Source organism: Acomys minous (genome assembly GCF_964271855.1).
Source record: "Acomys minous genome assembly, chromosome: 4".
Classification (NCBI taxonomy): Eukaryota; Metazoa; Chordata; class Mammalia; order Rodentia; family Muridae; genus Acomys; species Acomys minous.
The window spans coordinates 85,081,998-85,105,770 of NC_140486.1; the positions used below are offsets into that span (position 1 = coordinate 85,081,998).

Genomic DNA, 23,773 nt, shown 5'->3' on the forward strand with positions numbered 1-23,773 from the left:
GAAGTCTAGTAGTCATGGGGGGAACCCTCGCTCCAAACTTAAATAAGTTACTTTGCAAGAAGATCCGAAAAGTGCGCCACAGTACGAGTTGAATGGGTCCAAGTTACTAATTACTTCTAAATTCCATAAGCAGTAAGGTGATGGCATTCGCCCTTGACTTGTCCACAGCCAGCTTTCCCCACTGCAGCAAGGTGGGGCAGGGCTGGGTTCAAATTCTTCTACTCACTGACTGAAAATTAGGCAAGCCATTTAACATTTTTTGTCTCCTTTATTTGCAAAAGGGCAGGATAAAAGCCTTAGCCACGTGAAGAGATTATCTGAAGGATTGGTTCAGAGACTAAAGCATTCTCTCACCAATCCAGCCTATGAGGTAAAAGGAAAACTCCCCCTGGGGTAACAAAATGAGTTATTTTCTTTCAGGTCTTCCTTTAACCAGAGTGGGCTTTGTCAACTGGAGTATGGTGTATTGTAGATCCCAGTGTTACCTGAAAGTGTAATTCGTCTCACATAACGGCTTCCTTAAAGGAAACACAGTTCTGCTGTTCTGAGCTTTGAGAGGCTTAACTGACTGGTCTGGTGTTTGTAAAAACTGCTCCCAAAGACCCACGAAGCTGCTGAGAAACAGTTACTGCCCAGAGAAAAGGCGACTGGGAAGTTACCCTTCAAAAATAAACCTGAAAGCAGCCTGCATTTCCCTCTGCTGCCTCTGGAAGAGGTGTGCGATCTAAAGTGCGTCCATCCTGAGTAATGATCGCCTTTACTCTCCTGACTACTGCACTCCAGCCAGGCACAAACACCACTAGCCGCTGCCACGGGAGTCTCAGGACAGCTCGGTGGGTGATCACGCACGGTTAGAAGCCCGCGTGAGACACGCAGCGAAGGCGAGGGGGCCAGAACACTTTGGCTTAGTCTGGTTTCAAAGGTCGGGCTGAGCCCCAGCGCTCATCCCGGGGCCTGATTTTCCGCGGCATTTCCGAATAAGCTATCTTTGTTTACATTTGAGCTTGGCTCACCCTCAGAAAGCATAACCACCTTCTACCGGGAGAAGCATCTCTCCATTGCAGACGGTGCCGGGGCAACAAAGTTCGTTTTCCTGGGTAGGGAAAGAACGATTCTCCGGCTCCGCGCGCGGGTAGTGACCCGTGTTTGGATAACAGTGGGCAGTTTGGGGGAGGTGGAGGTTTGGAGGGGAAGGGGAGGAGGTTGGTGCGGGGCAAGCCAGCAAAGTGCGGAAGCTGTATGGGGGATTCTTCTAGAAAGTAGGGTGGGAAAGGAGCTAGGGAGGGCGTGTGGAGGGACGGGATCTGTGTCAGAACGTGCATGTGAGCGGATACAAAACCCAGGGAGGCGTGATCCGCGCCGTGTGTGCAAGCCGGAGCGAGGGGCGCTGGCGGGGTGTGTGCTCCTGGTGAGTGACACGGAGGGGCGGGCGGCCGCGGGGCGGGGGCGGCTGCGCGGGCGGGCGGGAGTGTCCCTACGTGGGGCTGGCGGCTAGGAGTTGAGGCAGTGAAGGAATCCAGCCCTCCGGCCGAGCGGCCCTGCCGCGGTTTTTCCCTCCGCTCGCCCTCCGCGCCGCAGGGGCCGCCAGCGCCGCGCCCCGGCCCGGGACAGAGCGGCCACGCTCGCTCCGAGGTAAGCCAGGGCCCCCCGGGACGCGGGACGCGGCGGGGCCTGCGGGGCCGGGGGATAGGAGGTGGTCAACCGGCCGCGCGCTCTGCAGCCGAGGCGCCCCGAGGCCGCCTCCCGGGGAGCTGGGTGTGGCCGGCGTTCGGCGGACCGGACGCGGAGGTCGCTGTCCTCCTTGCCTTCCCTTGGCGGGTGGCGGGGTAGGGTGGGGGGCGAGATAGCCACGGAGCTGAACGCGGACCCGGCCGGCCCTGCTCCGCGCGGGCGCCCCCCTGCGCTCCAGCTCCGCGCTGCCGAGCTGCCGGGTCGGAGCCCGGGCCGTAGGTCCCGGGCACCCCGCACCCCTTGGCGCCGGCGGGATCGGGTCCTAGCGTTCGCGTGCGCGCGGCGAGGGCGCGCAGGGCAGGCGGGAGCCCGGGCCGGGGCCGCGGGACTGAGCGGTGTCAACGCCGCCGCGTCCGGGCGGATGAGCCCCGCGAGCCCGCAGGCGCTGGGCGGACAGTAGCACAGACTGGGGGTCGTTTCCGAGACCCGGAAAAACTTGACTTTCGCGTGTCTGGGGAGATGGCAGAGCTTCTTGCTCTCTGCTGGGAGGTCCGCGTTCACTGCAGGCACCCGGGTGAAGGATCCAGCCTTCACCTGGGTAGGGATGCGACGGAAACCTCCCATCGTTTCCTTCGCATCCTTGCGAGTGGAGGCTTCCAGTGCGCAGTGGGGTTGGCATTTATGAACTTGATGAGATTTCGGTACTCAGCAATCCTCGTTTTTAAGCAGGTGCCGAGGTTGTGGGGGCATGACACTCTTCATTAAAGATTTTTTTTTTCTGTATAGCATTTTGCTTCGAGTGCAGTGTCTCTGTAGCGTGAGATTAGTGAAAACCCTTAACTTCCACCACAGTGCGGCTCCTTCCTTTCATAAAACATATGTAATATTTCATTTGCTTATTTAAAATACTGAGGTTTCTGCCTCATTTGCAGGCCCGCAGGTTTTAAAGCGGGGGGGGGGGGCACGGAAATGTTAGAATCTGTGCAGAGAAAGAGTAAGGTCCTTTGGTCTTTATACCACCAATCTATTTTGTTTCCGAGGAGCGATTCATTGCTACTCAGACTGCTTTCCAGAGAGTAAGCAGATGTGCAATATGGCAGAGGAAAGGAAGGACAGGAAGCCAGAAACAGAAAAGACTATTCAAGTAGTAAAAACCCACTTATTTTCAAAGAACTCTTTTAAAAGTTGCCTTCTGGATAAAATATTTTATGAGCCTTATGAGCCTTTTTGGTTACTTAACCAGAAAACAGTGCGCTGTGTAGAGATGGGGGGGGGGGCAGTCTTATCAAATAACTGTAATGCTTAGTTTTTAACCAGGAAAAAAAAATATCAACTTTGGGAATGGATTTTCTATTTGGACAAGGCAAATACTACTTTAGTTTTTAATTAGAGTTTTGAAATAAACTCAAGCTGGGTTAAAACCTTTTTCTGTGGAGCAACAGAACAGGAAACATGTCAGATTCCGTATGGCTTTAAACACACACACACACACACACACACACACAGAGAGAGAGAGAGAGAGAGAGAGAGAGAGAGAGAGAGAGAGAGAGAGAGAGAGAGAGAGAGAACACAGACAGGACAAGCTCTAAAAGATAATTTGCATAAAAATACAATTACTTGAGTTCAGAGAATATATAAGAGATTAAGGGGAAACACCGAACATCTGGGTAAGGAGTGTATTAAATGGCAATTTTTTTTTGTCCTTTAACCTCTGAAATATTAAATGATTTCCTAGGAATCGATTTAGTTAATGTGCTCATTTAGACAGACAAAATGGCCAGGCCCTCTTTTTGTGTTCCTTGTGTTTTGGGGAGCACCCCACAGAAGTCTTCAATCGTTAGTTTTCCACCCACACTAATTGCAAGTGGCTACTGTGGAAAGAGGTGCCTACTTCACCACACCAGCGGTGATCAGAGAAACAAATACTTCGGCCACAGTGTGGCAGTCTGGGAAGCCCTGCCAGGTAGGTCACCTCTGCGTGGACTGGCAGTTGAGCCTTAGAAATGACTCATTTTTAGTCCTTTTTTTTTTTTTTTAATCAGTTTCTTAGTCTACAACCACAGTGGGTGTTCATTTACGGTGGTTTTTTGTTTGTTTTTTGTTTTTGAGGCAAAGTTGGTCTTCCCTTGAGGACCTTAACTAAAACAACTGCAATTAACACCTTACAAACTAAGTCAGGATCAGTTCCAGTTTTGATAAAATAGAAAAAAGTAGAGATTGCTTATGCTAAGACTGAGGCGACTACCAATTGTCTCGGCATACGACGAGAGTGCATGCTGTATGTATAGGGTGTGTGTTGCTTAGTCACTGTTCTGTGGTCTTGCTTCCCTGGTGACCCTCTCTGGTGCTTTTACCGTTACTTGGCTATGATAATCTAATCTGTGCTGGTGCTAACAGAACAGTAGCGTCTATAAGCAGGACACAGGCTGTAAGGGTGTATGCCACGTGAACAGACATAAATGCTGTGTGTATTGATCTCTGAATGGTTGAATGTAATTCACCTAACCTGTTCATTCTACCACGGTTCCACCTTCAAGAGGAATCACACAATTAAAACAGGATTTTCATTGTACAGTTAAAACACACACACACACACACACACACATGGTAAACATTGGAAGAAAAACAAACCAACCTTTTATTCCCTTTCCTCTTTTGAAGCCGGCTATTATGAAGGTGTTATTTCCTTAACTCATCAAAAAGGCTAATTTAGACTTGTGAAGCCTGTTATATAAATAGGCCATATGTTGAATTTCTACTGAGATTTATCTGCTCAATGTGCTGTAGTGATGGTTAGGACGCCCCCCAGCCCCACCCAAGTACCATAGCAGAGAAAAATAATCAGGGAAGTCGTGTTGTCTGCACTATGTAGCATTCGAGTATGCTTATCTGATGCCTTCTACTCTCGTTTTCTAATAAAAACTTCTTAACTATCATCCACCCTTTCATCGTAGCAGATCTTTGGCTGTAGTACTGGGAACTCCCCCTTCCTGCTCACCTGCTTGCTTAAGGGACTTTTCATGGTAGTTGTCCCAGTCTCAGGCCAAAGGCCACACAGATACAAACCTGCCCCTTCCATGGTGAAAGTTCCTTTCCTTTCTTCCTACTTTATGGCTTCTCTGCATCATCTGATCTAGGAACCCCTTCTAGATGTTTCTCAACTTGGAGGCTGTATCAGCTCGCTTTAACTTTTTCTGTGACAATTTCTCCCAGCAGCCAGCCAGCCCTGTGTTTCCTTTCCTTTCTTCATTCCGCCTTAGAGCCTGAGCCCTCCTCGGCCATCACTGTCTGCTGGTGAGTTTCATAGCCCTTCCTGATCATCTCTTTGCCACTGAGCCCCCCATGCCATGTTTCCCCACCACATCAACCTCCCACAAACGTGCATATCCTGCAGGGAGCCTGTCTTCACCGGTGAGCTCAGGCTTAATTGATTTGAAGCTAAGGCTATTCTCAATGCAAGATGGGTCCCAAATGAGGAAGATCTGACTCGGGATTTTTTTTCCAGCTTTCTGTGGTGAAGATGGGATGTGCACTCAGCAGAAATCATACGTTGAATTTTCACCCTTTCCCCAGGGTAATGATAGTGTGATGCTGTGTAGTAGCCGTGAGCCATGACATCATGAGGGGAAACAATGGATGCTCCACACGTGTCTAACCTGTGGCCAGTAGCTCCCACGTGGTACAGGATAGCTGTGGCTGGGGACCAATACAAAACTGTGACTTACTTAAACGATGGAGATTTCTTTGTTTGCAATCCCCCCCACCCCCACCCTTTGTAACTTGCTTTCACAGCTCTTCTGCATGAACACAGTAGGTGACACCATCCTCTGGTTGAGAGGCCAGGTACCTCCTCCTATGTTGCCAGTGGCCTTAGATGTAAGTAGCCAGTGCATTGTGTAAATTGAACACTTGATTATCAGATAGTCTCTGTGCCAGATGGTCCAGCAGTGAGCTAATGTAAGTGTCCTGCGTGTGTTTGAGGTAAGCTAGGCTGAGCTCTGGTGTTTGGCAGCTTAGGAGACTTATTTCTAACTCACTCTGGGTTTACTGGGGGGGGGGGGCGGGGGGAAACCTATGCTCAGAGTAAGCCAAAGAACTCCTACAGTTCAGATACTTTCCAGTCTGCCTGCCCTTGGTTGGGAGTCTGCTTTTCATGTATTTTATACTCTTGCCCAAATTTAACTCAACGGTTTTATTTCCTCCTTCTTTCAAACACAACCCTCTGTCCCTTAGCTTGGCTCCTTCTGCCCTGCTCACTTTTATTTCTTCCATTTTCTTATGCCATGCTTTTGGTTTGGTATGGTTTGGTTGTCGTTGTTTTAAGAATGCTTTGTCTGTTTTCCTCTGATGTAACCAGTCTTCCAAGTCAAGGCGTGGTCACGCTGCCCTTCGCTGGTTTCTTCTCCCGCCCGGCTGTCTGCATCCCTCCTCAGCGTACACCCTTGCTCTTCTTGCCTTGCCAGGTAGATCGCAAGCTTCTTGAGGCCACCAGTACATGTTGTTGTTAATTTACCAGTATGACCTAATAATGTTTATTATTAGGCCTATAATTATTACTATGGCGGTATTTTCTAACACTCTAGCAATCAATCAAGACACAGACACCTGTTACATTTTAAAATAGCCTTAGTTAAGCTGGGGCAGGGCAGATATGAATCCCCTAAGCTACTTCCCATAGTGGGGCAGGTATCCCATGCCATCTGCTTCCAATAATTTCTATCAAGCTACCTCCCATCCATAATCCCAAATACTTGCTAGTGTTCTTCATCCCAGCTAAATCTCCATCCACGCCGGTCATATGTTTCTCTTCCATCTATCCCATGGTGGCCTTCTTCTTCTCTCTTCTCCTCTGGTCTCTCTTCTCCCAACATTCTCTCTGTCTCTTCAACGCCCCGGAACCTTAGCCACGCCTATCTCATTTGACCTGCCCAGGTGTGATGGCCTTTTATTAATTAGCATCAAAATACATCAGACCAACAAGTATACCTTCTAACTGAAACAGCTACAAGCCACTGGACATAGCAAGTGTTTGACAGATGCACCCATGGAAGTGATAAGCTAGTGGGGGGGGGGATGTTGTCCTTAAATCTTGGGGGTTTTAGTAGCATACCTGCCTTGCTCATGGGCGCAGGTCAAGGGCCCAGCTCACAGTCTGACTTTTAGTCACGACCTCAACAAATGTTTGTTACCATAGAAATTAATGTTGGGGCTGGAGAGATGGCTCAGAGGTTAAGAGCACTGTCTGCTCTTGCAGAGGTCCTGAGCTCAATTCCCAGCAACCACACGGTGGCTCACAACCATCTACAATGAAATCTGGTGTCCTTGTCTGGTGTACAGATGTACATGCAGGCAGAACACTGTATATATAATAATAATAATAAATAAATAAATCTTAGGAAATATCTAAAAAAATTAATGTTGACATTGGATGAAAGGGACAGGCCTTTGAAGAGGGCATCTGTCAAGTTTCCCTCAGCCTTCTTGGCGGGGTTCAGACCCATCTCTCCATTCATCAGCTGTGAGGTTCCAGAGTTGAGATAATGATAGAGTCTGGCAGCTGTGGTTGGGAATCGAGAAGGGTGGGCTGATGAGTCCCAGGAGTGAGCAAAAATGAAAAACATCAGACTTAATGCTAATATTTTGTATGTAAAATAATCAGGAGAAAGTCATCTGTTACATAATTGGCCTTAGAACTCCAGACTGTATGTGGCAGGGCTGCCCAGCTTTTTTAAAAAATTTAAATGCAACCCTATAAGCTGACGGGGGGGGGGGGGGGGGGGAGGGGCAGGGGTGGGCACGACTCATCTGAGAGTGAAAGGTGAGGCAGAAGAGACCTGGCCACATCCATTAGAGCAGTGGGTCTCAACCTTCCTAATGCGGCGCCCTTCTATTACAGCTCCTCATGTTGTGGTGACCACTGCCCCCCACACACCAACCATGCAACTATTTTTGTTGTTACCTCACAGCTGTAGTTTTGCTGCTGTTGTGAGTCGTAATGTAAATGTCCGTGTTTTCCAATGGTCTTAGGCAACTCCTGTGAACAGGTTGACCTTTTCTGGGTTGAAACCCACAGGTTGAGAACCGCTGCATTAGAGTGTATTCAAAGTGGAGTCCAACTCCTTAAACTTATTTTAAAGATTTATTTTGTAGAAAGCAGCTTTTCTATGAAGAGTTTGCCACAAAAAAAAAATGGCAGTCTAAGGGTGCTCAGAAGGGAACACTGTGGAATGACAGTGTTCTGGCTAATTCTTTAAAGGAATGCAATTTTAAAGGATACAATTTCAGTAGTTACTGTTGGGAATAGGATGGGAACGCAAAGTGTCTGCATGTAACAGAAACTTGGTTTCCGGGATTTTAAAAAATGTGTCCTAAGCCCAGCTCTCAGTTGTATCCCTGGTGATCCTAGACTGAGACCCATTTGGGTTCCGGGCGTGGCTGGTCTGAATGTTCAGTAATGGAACCTAAAGTGTACACAGATGCCTCCAATAGTCGGGTGTGATGCCACAGGCTGAGCTGACCACGAGATGCAGCACAGACTAAATCCTGTACGCTGTGTAACCCACTGTGTCCCTGGTGTGTGCCCAACTCATTCAGAATGCCCAGAAGGGCCTCCTCCTGCGGGACGGATGTCACAAAAGCTGGCCCCTGCCCAGTGGTGTAAGGAATGAGATCCTTCAGACTGTGGTCCTGAGCAACCCGGCTGGGCCACGACCCAGGGCGTCTGCTGGAGCACTGGAGCTGCATACGCATGCTGTGAGTGTAGCGCCCTCGCTTGACTCTGTTCAACTCCCCTCATGGACTCTGGGTACCACCCTCAGACTTGAGGTTGCAGGGACCATAGTACATAGGAGTGTTCCAGTTTATGAGGTGGCAAACGGGCACCACAGACCGTGTATGCAAGCCGACTTCACAGGGGTGAGGTCCTCTACTTAGTTACACTCATATGTCCCTTTGTCCTCAGAGTGCTGGGAGATGCCATGTGAGCCCCGTTTTACTGAAAAGCAGAACAGAAGTCTAGAAAAGTTGGTAGTAATTTATAAAGCACGCATTGAACCCAGGACATTTGCGTGCAGGGATCAGAGGAGCATCGTGTTGAAGAAAGGATACGAAAATATACATTGCCATTTATTTTTGTTTAAGATTTATGTATTATTATGTATACGATGATCTGTCTGCATGTACACCTGCAGGCCAGAAGAGGGCATCGGATCACATTATAGATGGTTGTGAGCCACCATGTGGCTGCTAGGAATTGAAATCAGGACCTCTGGAAGAGCAGTCAGTGTTCTTAACCTCTGTGCCATCTCTCCAGCCCCTACATCGCCATTTAAAAGGTGGATTGTTTCATTCTCCTAGGCGAAGTGCTAACTCACCGTTAGTGCCACCTAGTTCTCAGAGAGTCAGAATCAACTGAACACAATTACCACAGTTACCACTTACAAATCCACTTATTTCAACTTGACAGTGAACTTGCGAGGTGGAGGTTATATGCCTTTGGAAGCGGGAACTCTGGAGCTCGGGGAACTTGGGGAACTTGACTGGCTGAGAAGTTGTTAAGGGTTGGCTGCTCTGCTTGGTGTCTGTCTGATCCCCCCGCCCCCCCCAGCTCCTCTTTTTCCTCCCAGCGCCCTGGGAGTGGCTCACAGTGGCACTGACATTTATCTGTCACTTCTACACAGACGCTGACCACTGAAAGACTGCTAGCTACTGCGAGCCCCCTCCCCTGTAAAACGTGGTTCTGCAGATGAGCAACAGGTGTTCTGCCTGGTGGGCAGGTGAATTCCACAGGTGCGGGTATAAAGCTGGCAGTGTACTGAACCCACAGCTTCAGTGTTCCAGAAGCAACAACAACAACAACAAACCAGTGAATTCTTTCTGTCTTCAACCTGATTTTTGTATGAAATGCAGAAAAGAGGAAGAAGGAAACTGTTGATTATACTGAGGCCCCCTCCCCCCTCCTGCCTCAGCATCCTTGGCATTCAGGCTCTGCTTCTTCTTTTTATCGGGTGGCAGCTCATGTGGCCACCCGTGTGCCAGTGGTTCTCTAGTCTCTGTGTCCAATTGAGAACCTTTTCTACTCGTGTCTTAGGTATTGTCAACCAAGCGAGTCCACAGACAGAGCCAGTTGCAAGCCAGCGTAGGCCAGGTGCTCACTCTCTATCCCACTTAGTGAAACCACGCCAGCAACTTTAAAACTATGAGTCTCCCTGGAAGCATCTCTTCTTCATCTCCTAAGTTTTCTTGACCGCTGAGCCCCGGGAGAAGCGAGGTGACCATCTTTCCAAACTCTCCAGAATCTGCCCTGTCCTCTCTCCACAGTTACTGCCATTGCTGCGTTGGGTCAGGTCCTCAGTCCTCCTGTCTGGCTTGCTTCCAGATCTTTCCTCACAGTACTGCTTTTCTTTTCTATTTTTTAAATTAAATATCATTTTTATTAATTCATTCATATTACATCTCAATTGTTATCCCATCCCTTGTATCCTCCCATTCCTCCCTCCCTCCTGCTTACTCCCTATTCCCCTCCCCTGTGACTGTGACTGAGGGGGACCTCCTCCCCCTGTATATGCTCATAGGGTATCAAGTCTCTTCTTGGTGGCCTGCTATCCTTTTTCTGAGGGCTACCAGGTCTCCCCATCCAGGTGACGTGGTCAAATATGGTGCACCAGAGTTCATGTGAAATTCAGTCCCCACTCTCCACTCTCCACTCAACTGTGGAGAATGTCCTGTCCAGTGGTTAGATCTGGTTCGGGGTTTGAAGTTTACTGCATGTATTGTTCCTGGCTGGTGCCATAGTCTGAGCAGGACCCCTGGGCTCAAATCTGCCCAACATAATGTTCTTCTTGTAGAAGAGCTAATATCGATACTCTTCAAGCTACTCCAAAAGATGTAAATGAATGGAACATTACCAAATTCATTCTATGAGGCCACAGTCACGTTGATACCTAAACCCCACAAAGACCCAACAAAAAGAGAATTACAGACCAAGTTTTCTTATGAACATTGACATAAAAATACTCAATAAAATACTCACAAAACTAATATAAGAACATATCAAAGATATCATTCACCATGACCAGGTAGTCTTCATTCCAGGCATGCAGGGATGATTTAATATACGGAAATCCACCAATGTAATCCACCACATAAACAAACTGAAAGGAAAAAAAAAACCAACATGATCATCTCCCTAGATGCTGAAAAAGCATTTGACAAAAAAGGTACTGATTTCCTTTTTTAAAATATATTTTATTAATTTATTCATATTACATCTCAATGGTTATCCCATCCCTTGTATCCTCCCATTCCTCCCTCCCTCCCATTTTCCCCTTACTCCCCTCTCCCATGACTTTGACTGGGGATGGACCTCCTCCCCCTGTATATGCTCATAGAGTATCAAATCTCTTCTTGGTAGCCTGCTGTCCTTCCTCTGAGTGCTGCCAGGCCTCGCCATCCAGGGGTACTACTACTTTTCTAAAGGGCCGATCCAATCATGACTCTTCACTTAAAGCCAGCACCTTGACTGACTATGGCCGCGCATAAAGCCTAAGCTCCCCAGCAGGGCCCAGATGCTCCTCCATGAGTCAGGCCTTCCTTTCAGGTGTGTGTCCATCACCTCTACTGGTCCTGGGCTCTGCTGTTGGCCTCCATCCGCACTGGCCTCCGTCTGCACTGGCCTCACTAAAGGAAGTGTGTACTTGAAACACAGTTAGCTCAACGTTTGATGCTCTGGGAATGTAAAAGAAGACTTTAGGGGACAATGAAGTAGTTTTAAAAATATCTCATTAATATAAGCGGGTGCACGTGTACCTGTGTGAATGTGGGCTTTCGAAGGTGACCATGGACATTCCCCTTAATTACTCTCCACCTTATTTTTTGAGATGAGGTGGCTAACCAAACCCACAGCATGATGGCTGAGCTGTATTGGGTGGCTGATCCTTCTGTCTCCGCCTACCCGGCTCGGATTACATTTCTATATGCATTTCTGTGCCTGGCTTTTATATATATATATATATATATATATATATATATATATATATATATATATACATACATGAGTACTGGAGAATTATTTCAGTCTCTCATGCTTGTGCAGGAAGCACTTTTCTGGGTGATCCATCTCCCAAGCCCCTCAGTAAAATTTTGATTTACGTATTGAGATAGAAATAGTTTGTATATAATTCATTTATTAAATAGATTACTAAAAGTAACTTCGCATTGTTTTAGCCTAGCAACTAGAAATGTGAACTTGCCTGTGTGAGTTGCATCACAATTTTATTAGACTGCATCGCTACACAATACCTCTGCCATCCTAGGAAAGGTGACTGATCCAAGCTCTTCCCATGAGCCTTTGGGATGATAAGTCAGCTCTATAATGCAGAGAAGCAGTGCTTGTTCAGTTTCTCAAATCCAGAGGTATAAAGTGCTTTAGATAAGATTCAGAATCCGAGAGACAGATTCTGAGCACCATAGCCTGGAGACTTACGTGGAAAGCACAAATGCAATGCATCTCTCTCTCTCCTGGGCCTCCCCAGTTGCCTGAGGAGAGGTGCAGGAGCCCTGTGTGTGAGAGAGGGGGGCTTGAGATAGACGAGAAGGGAGGTGAGAGCACACGCCTGGAAGCCCCCTGCTTGTGAGGTACCAGGAGAGATGCTGAGGGCCAGATCCCGCTGTCAATTCCCCCCCCAGTGGGTTAAGTCTCAGCCTTCCAACTCCTTAGCTCTTAAGACCCTGAGAGCCAGTTCATGAAGCAAGGGGTTTAGAGTGAATAGCGTGCATATCGCTATGCCACTCTGCCCCAAAGAAAACTCTGCTAAAGGCTTGGTAAGTGCTCTGCAGAACCCGTGCCAGATACCGAGGGGAGCCTTCTGTGCATCAGTTGACCCCAAATGCTTAGGGAGATGGGTAGGTGCTGTCAGGAAGACCCCTGCAGAAAGTGTGCCGTGTCCTGGGAGAGCCTCCTGCAGTCACAGTGGGGGAGTGATGGGGGGGGGGGTGTTTGTCACGTTGGAGCAAGAGGAAGGAACGCTCTTGGAGAGCCCAAGATGATGGGAGAGAAAGATGTCAGAGGACCAGATTCCTGGGCACAGCTGGGGTAGGCCATGAGGGGGGTTTGTACATCCTCCTGCTGAGCCCTACAGTTCTGAGAAGAACCTCCTCCTGTCTCCGATTTCTCTGTGAGCAGCTGTTTTGATTTGCTTTACCTGGTGAACATTTGTAGAAGATATCGTCATCGTCAAGAGGAAATGTTCCTATGCTAAAAATAAAAATTTGAAAGTCACACAGCTACAGAAAATGGGCCGAGAGGACTAGTGAGCACGGTGATGTGGCTGTTTGTTCCCTGTTTATAGGCTCTGGGAGCAGCTTAGGACTTTTGCAGAGGGAATGCCTCACCCTAAGCATCTCTACCTTAGCGACAATTTGCTCAGGAAGTCATAACCAGCCTTATTCTTGAGTGGTCAGATTTTCAGTCTGTGTGCCAAGCTCTCCTTCACCTCCCATGTGTGCAAGTTGTGCGTGCTTTGTGTTCTTGTGAGAGAATCCTACATCATCTGGACGGAAGGTCCTGTTGTATCTCTTTACACATTGGGACAGCAGTGTTGTCTGTGAGCTGCAGACCCTTAGCTGAGTCCCGTACTCTCCCTCCAGGTCCTTTTGATATTGACATCTACCAGTAATGGTCAAAACATTTAATAGAACATTTGTAGAATCGAACATCTTCCTTGCATGCTGGCTGCCTTAATTCTTTTTATTATTATTATTTTTTTTTCTGGATGTGGTCATAACAAAATACCTAAGGAAGCACACTGGGGTTTATTCAGCTCACAGCTTTGGAGGCTGAAAGTTCAAACAGCACAGAGCTGGCTTTGGCAGGGGTCCAGGAAAGGATGGCTGAAGTGCATGTGGGTGTGAGGAAAAGAATTTGTCTTAAAACAGGAAGCCAGAGGAGACAAAAAGCCTATGATCCATTCCAAGGCTACATTCCCAGTGACCTCAGGACTCCTTGGAGGCTTCACTTTCCCATATTGCCACCCTCAAGACCAAGCTCCCAATACATGAACCTTTTGGGGGCTTCAAATATGTTATCACTATATACCGCTGAGCCTTTCCTAGTTCCAGATGCTGCATGACAAGTGATGATGACCTTGCAGGTGGCCCCTCTCTGATTTCTAGGTCCCATTTGTACTGTAGGTACAACTAGAAGGCAAAGCGAAGGCAGGTATGGCATTCATTTTTGCAGATGACACATATGTGTGCTTGTCTCCAGAAGGAAGGCCAGGTGGAGAAGAAAAGTGGCCGCTTTTCTTGTGAGATTTCAGAATCTACACTCCTCAAAGGACACTCAAAATATCAATCGTGTCCTTTTGTTAACACATGGAAAAATCTACACCACAAAAATCTTTCCTTTTTCTGAGGCCAGTGTGTTTTAAAGGCAAAAAAAAAAAAAAAAAAAAAAAAAAAAAAAAAGCATCAGTTGGGCATTTGGAAGTCTGGCCTGGATCAAGGTGTTTAATCTGTAATGTATGAAGCAAAATTAGCAACATCTATGATTTCATTATGACTAAATAAGACAGCCAAAAGCCCTAGGGTCTCACACTCGAATGCCGTGGAAGTGCTGACCTAAGCTCGCCAGACTGTGCTCCTTGCCTGGAACAATTTCACGGCCCTTCCCTGAGGCTGATAAAAGAGAATAAAAGTCCAGACCAAGGAGCCAGAATTCTGCCCATTCGGTGGGAAGAAAGGGCCAGAAAGGAAGCTGCCTTCACATTCTAGCACATTCTAGTGAAGTCCAATCCTGTAGAATAATAGTTTGCATTCGTGAAAATTCTCGTCTGGAATTGTGGGTACAGCAGGAAGCTGTCGGGAGGGGAGGCCTGTTTACATCCTCTGCCAGGATAGCGTGACAGTAAGCAAAGCAGGCTTTCGAATCCTGGGATAGTCAGGTGCACTGCCGTCAAAATAAACTCCAGATTTTTTTTTCTTTGCCGATAAGCTACAAACAAAGGAAGTTGCTAGAACACCCTGAAAAGGAAGCTTCGCATGAAACGTGGAGACCAGGGAGAGTTCTTTATGTTCATCTGGTTGGAACCACTCTCTGCTTAACTGTGGGTGCTGAGGAAGTTCTTTTGGGGGGTGGTGGGGTGCTTTGTTGCTTGCAGGGAAAGAAAAGCTTTAGACAGATTTCGATTAGAAGCAGTGTTGCTCCAGTGCGGGCTGACTTCTGCACAGTGTGCTGATTGCTAGCACGTGACCAAGGGAACCTTCTGACTGGCGTTCTGGAAGCAAGAGTCAGAGTCTGAGCAGAAGCAATGCCCTGTGTGACAGACAGCCGTTACTTGTTTAAAAAGGGAAAGTGGAAGGTGTGACGCTGACCATTGTCCTGCTTCTGGCCCTTGAACATCCCTTTATCTCCCCGATGAGATCTGAGTGGTGGCCTCGAGTCAGTCCTTGTGTCTGGCCTCCACACTCCTGATGCAGTTGATGGCCTTACTGTAACACCACAACCTTGCTTGTATGGACAGGGAGGGTCTTACTGGGTATTCATGTCTGGCCTGGAACTTGCTATGTAGACCAGGGTGGCCTGGAACTCAGGGAGCTTAGCCCTCCTCTGCCTCGCGGAGGTGACACCAACTCAGTTCTCTGTGTAATGCTAATTCATAAGTCCCAAACTTTTGATGGTTTCATCTTCTGGATCATTCTGGATTGCATTTCAAGCAGGCTCCTCACCCCACCCCCCACCGCCATGGATTAAGGCAGGGCACATTTAGACAACGCTTGCACAAAATCTTCCTATAGCACCCACATGAAAGTTTCTAAGACAAAGTCAAAAAGAGGTTGTGGAGATCATGGTCCAGGGTCCCACCAAACGCAGGAATCTCTTCCACAGTCCCCATACACTAACATGCCAGGGAACGGTGACTGCAGACCGCGGCGCTCCTAGTGTAGTGCTGGGCCTTGTGTTGCTCTGGGCACACTGCTATTCATTCTAAGCACGCGTGGACAAAAAGACTTCGTAAGAAGACCCTTTCTTCACTGTGCATTGAAATCTTCTTCCGGGCCCTTCCTTGTCGTCTTGCAAAGTCCCTTCCTTGCCATGCCACAGAATGGGCTGGGGTCTTCATAGAGCTCTTGTGTTGGCTTCAGACTCTTTGGGTGGCATGGTCCCTGCTGTCAGCCAACACCCCTCATCCTGCTAACTTTCCTCCACCATGCTGTCCATTTCTTTGAAGAGGCAGTCTCCCAGTTCAGGGCTCCAAGCCTTGAGATTCTGAGTGGCAGAAAACCCAGAAGAGCTCCTTGGCTCTCTTGACCATGGGTGATCTTCATTAACCTAGTCAAATACCATGATGGCCTCCTTTGTAAGCCAAGACCGGCATAGCTCTAGTTTGTTTATGAAGGCAAATAAACCTGGCTGGTCTTTTTTCTTGACACCTGCTACAATACTGGGGACCACTCTCTGCCCAAGCAATCAGTTCTGAGTCAGAGGATTCGTTCAGAGGATCCCACATCTGTCCTTAGGGTGTCAGTTTTGTTTTGTTTTGTTTTGTTTTTTGTTTTGTTTTGTTTTTTGTTTTGTCAAGTTACTTCTCCCCCCTGCCCTATTAACAAGATAACTTTGAAGAACAGTTTTTAATTAGTAAGTTAGTAATACTTTTATCATCTTCTCAAGTTCATGTTTGAGGTTGTGGTTTGGGCTTTTTGCAGTTCCGGGGATGGAACCAGGGCTCTCCATATACTGGCAAGCACTGTGCCTCTGGGTCACTCCCCCGCCTCAGCTCTAAGCAGCTGGAGTCTGTTCCTTTCTGCAAGAGACTTAAGCATGAGAATTTTGTTAGTTTTTTTTTTTTTAAATAAAAACTAGTGCAATTATCTCACATTACTTTGTTGTTAAAGAGGGTATGGCCAGGAAGTCTTAGCCCAGTGCAGTTAGAATTAGTTTTAGGTTACATTTTGAAAAAACCAAAAGATTGAAAATTGCTTTTTAGCACATTATTCAGCCCATTCTTATAGAATCATGTTCTTAAAACAAATCGCTGAAGTGGCAGGAAATTTCTCCCTATGTGTCTCTCCAACATGTTGTTTTGTTCACACCTCCTAGGAGAGAGAGGACCAGGCTGAGACATGCCCAAACAGTACGCTGGCACCTACAGACACGCTCCACGACACTATCAGTAGCATGATTCCGACAGAGAATGTGTTGATGGCTAGGTGTCAATTATGGATGTGGTTTCTCCAAGCAGAATAGTCTGTTCTATTTGCAAAGTCTTCTATCCTCCTTCATTTCGAAACAAACAAACAAACAAACAAAAAGTGGGCTTTTTAGGTTAATGTCAAATATCTTTCCGGCAGCACACAGGGCTTTCGTTACTGCTTTGTAGCGTTTGTGCACAATGTGCTTTCTCTATGCGTTCCTTTTTGCCTTGAACTAGATGTGGGAATGCGTGCAAGGTTACGAGTCATAAGAAACTCAAACCCACGTGGTCGAGGCGTGAACTATTGCCTCATTAAAAGGTCGCTTTAGAAGACACAGACATAGTCGCCAACAGGTTAAAGCATGACTTCAGGTTTATTACCCCGAGGGGACTGTCACTGGTGAAGTTCGGTGTGGTTTTCTCCCAGATCTGCATTTAGGGGTGGTCATGACAGTGTGTGGCACGCACGTGTTCTAAGTGAGCCTCGTACAGGACACGGAAGATTAGGGCAGACGTAGACTAGCAGGTAGAAGTGCGATGCATCCTAAGAGTGTAACTGGGCGGGGCAGCTTCCTGGCTTCAGTTCCTAGCAACACCTCCCCCTCCCACCCCCCCACCCCCGCAAATGTTTCTGTTCTGTCCCTTTGAGCTGCTAGTCCTAGCTATGCTAATTATTATTACGTAATGACTCTAATGCCAGAACTCTCCAAATCTCCACTTACCCATCTGTGAAATGGGCTGGTCACGGTGCATGTCTGTAACTAGAGTTAGTGAGAGTGTGGTGTTTGGGTACAGCCTGTGCTGTGCACGTGTGAGCTATAGGCATTAGATGGGCTCTTTTTCTTGCTTTATTCATTTGGATTCTAGGGTCAATTTTTCCCTGTCAGAAAATATTTGAAAACACTTTAGAGTGACTGCATAAATTTCAATATATGAATACAGTTGATATTATCATTTCCCTATAGTTTGCTCGTTTCTGGTTCTTTGCCATCCTAAAGAACACCACAGTTAATATCCCAAGCATTATTCGTGTGTGTGTGTGTGTGTGTGTGCGCGCGCGCGCGCTCGTGCATAGACAACACATTCAAAGATGAACTACTAACGGCATTTTTTTAATATAAAGAGATAAGATTCAAGAATTTTGAAATGTTTACCAACGTGCTAGATAATATGCTATGTGTTCCTTACAGCAGAGTTCTCTCCTCTCACCATTGCACAGTCCCTTTGAGGTATAGATTTGTCACCCCTAATTTTCAGAGGAGGAAAGTCTGAGGGCAGATAAGTCGCTTGCCCGGAGTCACAGACAGCTAGTGGAGGTGGGGAAGAGGCAGCCGTCTGCTTTGGAAGCGCAAGCCTTTTCCATTCTGGCATGCAGTCATGCCTGTCTCTTTGAGGCCAGCAGCATGAATAGTCACCATTGTGCTTTCTACAAAATGTCACTGGGTGCCACGTAAAAGATAGGACACTTGGCTGGAACTCTTGGCTTGCTCAGTATAGTTCCTCTTGTGCGCGGATGTTCTTATATGTCTTGGAATGGAGCCTCATTAAAATACGGCGTTAAGTCAAAGGAAAGCAGCATTGATATGATTACTTGATGAAAGCAGTTCCTCGAGGAAGAAGACATCCATTTAGTCGATATGACAAAACCCTCCTTTGTTTTATTGTATGGACCAGGCCAGAATCACTTATCTCCCCAGAAATCAGAGTGTTTCACAAAAATCAGCTTAGGAATTAAGCCGTAAGAACACTCAGAATAAATTGATACTGTCAAAAGAAACTGTACATTTCTCTACTTGCTTGTTTGGTAGCACGAGAAAAAAAAACAAAAAACAAAACAACAACAACAAAAAACCTTTAGCCTTAACCATAAGATCTAGAAGGGGGTTTGATAACACTCTGGGTATCTGTACAGAGTCAGAGAAATTTTAAGTGTATTAGGGTATTCCCCCTGCCCAAGAACTGTTTGGTGAGCTGCCAGGTTGTCTTTAAGAAGCCAGCTTTTGGAACATTTATCTTGGCGGCTCTCAGATCTGACTCACAGCTTGCGGTGTGGCCACCAATCTTGTAGGAAAAGCGTATAATTAATATGACGAAGAAGGCCCAGGTGTTGCCAGTCAGTACCTCACACAGCTCCTTACAACAAAGGGGCAATTGAAGTCACCCTTTAATAGGGTCATCGTGGTTTGTCATTTTGTAGATTCCAATTCCCAGTAAAAAAGTCTCAGAAAGGATCTCTGGTTGTAATCTTTCATGTATGAGAGATGCTTTGCTCTAGGGTTTATAGCCAATTACCATCTAGTTGGGACAGCTGGCTTGTTGAGTTCTTGCGGGGCGGGGCTCACGCCTCTTGAGCTTATGTACTTTGGTCTTGTGATTGCCCTGTTTCCTCCATCCTCACCTTGGAAAGGAGGAGCACTGTCTTCAGAGTCCCTGGGCGCAGGAAGGTTTTGGATCTTGACAGAAGTCCTCTACAAACTTGGACTGTTGATAGTTCGGCATTCACCCAACCCGTCACACTTTAGTTCTTGCCTAAAGATCGGACCTGTCACTTAGTCTACTGGAACAAAAGCCACCCTTTCATGTGTCCCAGGCCCTCCAGTCTCCAGCAGAGATAATGGGATTACAAAGTCACAGATCATTTGAAAATCAAATATATTGAAGGGACCATTTGTCCAACTCAGGAGTTCTTTCACGCTTTGTTTTCTTAGTTATTAGTTAATGGATGTAGAACATCCCCCGTTGAGGAGGAGTCAGTTTAAAATGTTTTTAGATGAACAGTGGCTTTGCTTTTTAAGAGGTGTGCAACAGGTACCTTTCCTAAGGCTAGCCCCACAGACACGGCTACACATCCAACATGGCTACCGTGTTGGGTGATAAAGGCACAGGCCTATTAGCTGTTCTGAAGCCCCCTGTTGCCTAGCTTAGATTCTCCCAAAACTTGGATGCTTATTCCTGAGGTGCATTCCTCTGAGGAGCAAGGGTGGCCAATGATATAAGAGGGTAGTTTTTGAACGGTACTAAAATCCTTTATAAACGTAGACATTTAAGGTGGGTGTGGTGACACACACCTACAATCCCAGGACTCAGGAGGGAGAGTCGGTAAGAGCATACACAGGTTGGAGGCCAGCCAGGGCTACATGGGAGGTTCCAGGCCAGCCAGGGCTACACTGCAAGACTCCATCTCAAATGTAAATCGTTGGCATCTGAATCTAGTGTGTTAATCTGAAATAGCAGCAAAGCTGACATAGTTGATAGGCGTTTTAGCTCTCAAGAAAAAGGCTCAAAGGAAAAGAGAAAAAAAAAAGTAAAGAAATATTCTGATAAGATTGCATTGTAGAAAACTGCAGGAGGCTTTAATTATTCAAGTACTCATGCTGCTGGGGAACAGAAAAAGAGACCAAGAAGTTTGACACCAGGAAAGGCCGACCTGTGTGAAATCTCTCCGTCTTCCCCTTCATCTTACATATGCCAGGCACAGAAACCCCACTTTTCTTCTTCTCTCCCTGCCTTTCTCTCCTGGCATGGCAGCGCGGCCAGGACAGGTTCTGTTCACTGACCACCCCTGATTGAGCTTGTGAAGATGCTGTGGATAATTCATGGCTCAAATATATCTGTGGGGCTCTTCTGGGGTGGGAGCCAGAGGGTTTTTTTTTTTTAAATGAGAGAGAGTTTCTCTGTGTAGTCTTGGCTGTCCTTGACTTGTTTTTTTTTTTTTCATTTTAAAACATTTCTTATAATTTATTTGTATTTCATCTAGATTGTTACCCCCTCACTTGTATCTTCCTGTTCCCACCCTCCCTCTTCCCCTCCCACCATCTGACCACAGCCTATCAGGTCTCATCTGGATAGCCTGCATCCCCTTCCTCTGCACGCCTGCAGGGCCTCCCCACAAAGGGGAAGTGATCAAATGGCGGGCACCAGAGTTCATGTCATAGGCAGTCCCAGCTGCCTCCCCAAACATTGGAGAATGAGCTGTCCATTGGCTATATTGGAACATTGTCCTCGGTTGGTGCATCAATTTGTGTAGGCCCCCCGGGGTCCAGATCCGCTGGCCTTGATGGTTTCCCTGTAGGGCTCCTGAACCCTCTTGGTTCATCCATCTATACAATGCTCAGTGCTCACCCCAGAGTCTGGCTGCAGCTGTCAGTCGCATCATCTGCCCCAACCAGCCTGGCCTCGAACTCACAGAGATACACCTGGCTCTGGCCCCTGAGCACTGGGATTACAGGCGTGTGCCACCATACTTGGTGGAGCCAGATATTTTTAAAAGCTCACTGGGCCCAGGACTTCCTGAGCATGCTCGGTGGCACCTAAACCTGCTTGCTGTTCTCATTTTGAATCAGCTTCTGAGTCTTATATTTCCCTCCACACAGGAAACTATCATGAAATCCCCTCCTCCGCCTTGGTGCCAAAGTTTCCTCCCATTTCATTTCTTTAGCAGCTACTTCCTCTTGACTGTCTGCACTGTAAGGGGCCTGGTTAAAGACTGGGGTGAGGGGTCGGGGGTCGGGAGGTCGGAGTGGAGGGAAGCAGCTGCTGGAAAAGAAGCAAGCATACTTTTGTAGAGGGCAAGATGTAACTTGCAAGTTGAGAGAGTTGGGAGGTCAAATTTGTAGCTTCCTTTTCCCTGCTGTACTTTCCACAATAAATTACACTACATGGAACTCTATGCCAATGTAATGGAGCTAATCCCAGTTATGATGAAAATCCTTTTGCTTACTGACTGTGACTCAGGCTCCTGAGCATCCATCGTGCACAACTGTAGGGTAGCATAAGGCTTTGGGCAGCCCTTCAGAGTGAGCCAGGCCGGGATTTGACCTGAGTCTCAAACTCCTCATGGTTTTGATATTTTTTCATCTCTGCATGTCAACAGGTAAGCATGGCCAGCATTTCTTGCTATAATGAACAGCAGCACACACCCAAAGGCAACAACCCCCACCCACTATATGTTGCCGTGTTGACATGTTTTACCATGAGCCTGGCTGACTAACCTGTCTTCCGGTACAAGGGATGGCAGTGTCAACATATAATTTAAGAAGAATACCAGAGAATTATAACCCCGTTCCTTACTCCTCATTTAGGCAATCTATAATTCATTTTGCTCATACTAATTGTAAGAAAATACCAAGTGAGGACTTAGATTGCAGTCACTGAGGTGTTTTTCACACCACAGTGGTGTTGTCCAATTCCTTTCCCATTCTGAGGACTTCTTTCTTGTGGTTTTAACTTTTCAAATTGAATTTTTTTCTCACAATTTCATACATGCGTATAATCACTTTGATTATATTCCCCTCGCCATTAGTTTTTCTTCCCCTCCCCCCAGACCACTTCTTGCAGATAAATTCCCTCCCGACTTTCACGTCTAATCGTGTGTGCCCCGCTGAATTGAATTTAGGGTCACTTGTGGGTTTTGCTTTTGTTTGCTTTTTTTTTTCCCACTTGAGCAACAGTGACTTACCAAAGATGGTACAACCGGGGAATAGGACCCCCACATTCCAGCAACCATTAACTGCCTAGGTTTCCTTAGGAAAGTTTGGGGTTTCATGTGCTCCCCCGAATCCATGAATGTTGGTGGGCCAAGCTTGGGAGGCCTTATGCAGGCAGCCACTGCTCCTGAGGGCTGCTGGGTGCAAGAGCCTTGGTCACGCCCAGAAGTTGGGGTCTCACAACGTTCCTGCCTCTCTTCCAGCACTTACATATTTTTTACCCCCTCTTCCCCCATGCTCACTGAGCTTTGGTTGGAGGGGATGAGGCAGCAGCAGCTGTTGGTTATCTCAGCGCATTGAGCAGTTCTGAGTCTCTGCGCTAACTGCCACCTCATGCAGACAGAAGCGGCTCCCCAAAAGAGCTTTTGGAGTTGGTTCAGATGACCATAGAGTCCTGTCTTGTCAGAATCGAGTGGTTGCAATGGAAAGGGATGTGGGGCAGTAAAGAGGGAAGCCCTACTTTCTCTTCTGGGCTGGTTTCTTTGTTTGTTCGAGACAGGGTCTCTCTGTGTAGCCTTGGCTGTCCTGGACTCGCTCTGTAGACCAAGCTGGCCTTAAATTCACAGAGATCCACCTGCCTCTGCCTCCCTCATGCTGGGATTCAAGGCGTGCGCCACCACTGCTCAGCTTTCTTCTGGATTTATAACAGTCAGAGAATTTCTGAAAATCCCCTGGTCTGACTCACAGCCTTTCTATAAACAGTTGGGTTATGACATCGGTTTACAGACGCCAACATATGGACTTACTGTTCGGTATTGGGAAAGTCTAAGTATTGTCCACGTGCCCCCACGGCTTGCATACTCTTCTCATTGTGCTGGTGTGTGCCAGACTAGAGCGTCTAAGTAACTTCTTAAAGGCCATTGAGGTCAGCACGAAACAAGGTGGGATTTGGACCCAAGTGTGTTTCATTCTAAAGCCTTTTCACTTCTTACTGCATGGGATTGTTTTTAATAATATATGAGACTGAAGAAAGTTTTTTTTTTCAAATTGTTAAAGTCATACGCACTCATTATAGAAAGTTTAGAAAGCAAATTATAGAGAAGGAAACAATTACCTATAATCCTGCACCCTAGGGATAACCACTACCAAATTTCATCTTTTTTCTTCATTCCAGGCTTAAGAAAGCTATAATTTATATGTCTAAATGAGTCCTGTAGCGCAGGGGAGCTATCTTCGAGGCTGACACATGAAATCAACCGTATTGCTATTGCATCAGATAAGTCCCTTTCAGTGTCTGATAAGAGTTAAAGCCTCTGTGATCCTCAGGCATAGGACTGGAAACTACAAAGGCAGCAGTATCCCTTCCTCAGAGCCTAGCAAAATAACCCATAGCAGGTGCGGCCATTTTCTGCCTTCTAGATGTCTATGCTGTAGCTGCTAACACTCCCACTAGAAATACCACCTTGTCGGGCCAAAGAACCATAA

General features: G+C 47.0%; 1 protein-coding gene across 12 annotated transcripts in view; it reads left to right on the forward strand.

Moving 5' to 3' along the window:
• Positions 1–705: 705 nt before the first annotated feature.
• Positions 706–23,773, forward strand: part of SPATS2L (spermatogenesis associated serine rich 2 like) — a 177,676-nt gene continuing 154,608 nt past the window's right edge. For 3 of the 12 annotated variants that reach the window (XM_084780103.1, XM_084780107.1, XM_084780106.1), the window contains exon 1: positions 706–833. The gene's annotated coding sequence lies outside the window, so the exon portion shown is untranslated. Of the gene's footprint in view, positions 834–1,013; positions 1,098–1,270; positions 1,409–1,457; positions 1,633–23,773 lie in introns of those variants that run through there. The other 9 variants (XM_084780099.1, XM_084780101.1, XM_084780097.1 and 6 more) reach the window with 7 other exon arrangements.